This window comes from Bison bison, unplaced genomic scaffold, assembly GCF_000754665.1.
Source record: "Bison bison bison isolate TAMUID 2011002044 unplaced genomic scaffold, Bison_UMD1.0 scf7180017864065, whole genome shotgun sequence".
Classification (NCBI taxonomy): Eukaryota; Metazoa; Chordata; class Mammalia; order Artiodactyla; family Bovidae; genus Bison; species Bison bison.
This window is the reverse complement of record NW_011494637.1, coordinates 2,869,365-2,872,386: the sequence shown is the minus strand read 5'-3', so window position 1 is coordinate 2,872,386 and position 3,022 is coordinate 2,869,365. Positions and strand designations below refer to the sequence as shown.

The following is a 3,022-nucleotide window of genomic DNA, read 5'->3' as shown; positions in this document are numbered from 1 at the left end:
CTTTTTAACTCTCTTCTTTCACCTTCATCAAGAGGCTCTTTAGTTCTTCTTCACTTTCTGCCATATGAGTGGTGTCATCTGCATATTTGAGGTTATTGATATTTCTCCCAGCAATCCTGATTCCAGCTTGTGCTTCATCCAGCCTTGAGGTACTACTTTCCTCAACTCTTGGACCAGCCCATTGTTTCAAGTCCATGGTAATTGTTGTTTCTGACTTGCATACTGATTTCTCAATAGGCAGGTCAGGTGATCTGGTATTCCCATCTCTTGAAGAATTTTCCACAGTTTATTGTGATTCACATAGTCAAGGGCTTTGGCATATTCAATAAAGCAGAAATAGATGTTTTTTCTGGAACTCTCTTTTTCAATCATCCAGTGGATGTTGGCAATTTGATCCCTGGTTCCTCTGCATTTTCTAAAACCAGCTTGAATATCTGGAAGTTCATGGTTCACGTATTGCTGAAGCCTGGCTTGGAGAATTTTGAGCATTACTTTACTAGCGTGCGAGATGAGTGCAATTGTGTGGTAGTTTGAGCATTCTTTGGCATTGCCTTTCTTTGGGATTGGAATGAAAACTTCCAAAAGTTAGATTGTATCAAGTCTACAAGGATCCAATCTATTTAGACATTTACAAAATTTTTATTTCTTTAGAGGTAAGATTAAGTTAAAAGAGGTGCCCTACTACCCACCTCCTGTGCAGGAGACCCAGGTTCAATCCCTGGGTTGGGAAGATCCCCTAGAGAAGGAAATGGCAACCCACTCCAATATTCTTGCCTGGGAAATCCCATGAAGTGGAGCCTGGCAAGCTACAGTCCACGGGGTCACCAAAGAGTTGGACATGAGTTAGCAACTAACCAGCAACAACACCTATTTTAAAGCCAGGTTCTAAACCAGGGCTTCCTGTACAAGGCCAAGCATATGTTGGGCAAAGGCTCAAGGGAAATAAAGCCTGAGGCTCCTTGTGTAAAAAGCAGGGGGGCAGAGTGCAGTTAGAGGTGTTAAAGTGTAAAAATTTTCCTTTAAAATATGTTATCATTTATAAAATAGAAGAGAGTAATAGCAATACATGACTATAAATTGTCATAATTTTTATAATATAAGAAGACTTATTAATGGATTCCTTAAATTGATCATAAGCTTCTTCTGGCTCCTTTTTCTTCAAATGCATTCATTAGGTTATCAAGATTTATACTTTTGGCAGCATCATGAAAACTCCAGCCAATTGTTATTTTTATCACTATCATCTTATAAGGCCCATAAAGAAACGGGCTATCTGACAAGTAATTGGTATTGATGAAATACCATTTATATAAAATGCCATTGCATACCACTGTGTATGCAAAATAGAACTGTATTTCACAGAGGGCCCCGACACTCAATTTGTTTCCTTTCTAAACTGCATTATTCAAGTAGAAATGTGGGGCCCACCTTCTCTGTGCTGCACAGGTAGGAACAGGGGCTCTCATTTGCTGAAAATCTATGTGAGGAAGAAATTCCACACTTAATTGAAAGCAGCATAGGGAGACGTTGGCAAATATAAAATTATAAATCACATCAGAAGCTTTAAGTTTTAAGAAGTTGAGTAAAATACTCATTTCTTTGTCCATAATGAGTCACTTCTCACCGCTTTCAAGATTCTCTCTGTTTTTGACTTTCAAAACCTGAATTATGAAATTGCCAAATGTAGATTTCTTTAATTCATTCTATTTGGAGTTTATTGAGCTTCTTGAATATAAAGTGTAATATTGTCATTAAATTTGGGAAGATTATGCCGTTACTTCTCAAATATTCTTTTTGACTGTATCTCTCCTTTCCTTCTGGGGCTCCCTTTATGTAGGTCCCTTAGCTTGGTTCATTCTGCTTCATTGTTTTTTCTTCTGTTCATCAGACTGGATAATCTCCTTTGAGCTAACACTAAGTTTGTTGGTTCTTTCTTCTCTCTGAAGCAATCAATTTTTGAACCTCTGTAGTGAATGTTTCCTTTTAGTTATTATACATTTTAACTCCAGAAATTCTATTTCGTTTTTTTAAAAACACATTTGCTATCTCATTATTTATATTCACCATTTATTGAAACATCATCTCCTACTATCTTTAATATTTTTAGACATGGCTTATTTCACTGTAGCATTTTGAGCACATTTAAAAGAGCTGAAAAAGCCCACCTTACACATTTCCTCAAGGACACTTTCTATTGATTGTTGCTTTTCTTGTAGAAGACATAACAGATGCAGGTTCGATCCCTGGGTCAGGAGGATCCCCTGGAGGAGGGCATGGCAACCCACTCCAGTATTCTTGCCTGGAGAATCCCATGGACAGAGGAGCCTGGTGGCTACAGTCCATGGAGTAGCGCAGAGCAGGACAGGACTGAGTGCCAGTGCGACACGCCTGCGTGGTTCATACATTCTTGCCTCCTTGTGTGCCTCACGTGAAGCAAAGTCGCTCAGTTGTGTCCGACTCTTTGCGACCTCATGGACTGTAGCCTACCAGGCTCCTCCGTCCATGGAATTTTCCAGGCAAGAGTACTGGAGTGGGTTGCCATTTCCTTCTCCAGGGATCTTCCCGACCCAGGGATCGAACCTGGGCCTCCTGCATTGCAGGCAGACGCTTTACCGTCTGAGCCACCAGGGAAGCCATATGTATCCCTCATACTTTTTATTAAAAACTGAGTAGCTTAAATAACATAATGTGAAAACTCTGAAAATCAAATTTCACGTCTCCCCAGTTTTTTGTTTTAGCTGTTTGTTACAGTTGTCATTGTCTTAGAGAATTTTATGAACTAATGTCTAAATCTGAATTCCTGGGACTTCCCTGGTGGTCCAGTGGCTAAGACTCCAAGCTCTCAATGTAGGGGGCCCGAGTTCATTCCTTGATCAGGGATCTAGATCCCCAGTGCTGCAACTGAAGATCCAGCATGCTGCAACAAAGATTGAAGATCCCGCATGCCACAGCTGAGACCTGGCCCAGCCCAATAAACAAATGCAATGTTTTGAAGAAATAAGGAAATCGGTATTCTTTGTCA

The 3,022-nt window shown here is 40.1% G+C and overlaps 1 non-coding gene across 1 annotated transcript; it reads right to left on the bottom strand.

Annotated features, from left to right (window-relative positions):
- Positions 1-2,559: 2,559 nt before the first annotated feature.
- On the bottom strand, positions 2,560-2,631 carry TRNAC-GCA. The gene has a single exon. It is a non-coding gene; the product is annotated as a tRNA-Cys (tRNA).
- Between the last annotated feature and the right edge of the window lie 391 nt (positions 2,632-3,022).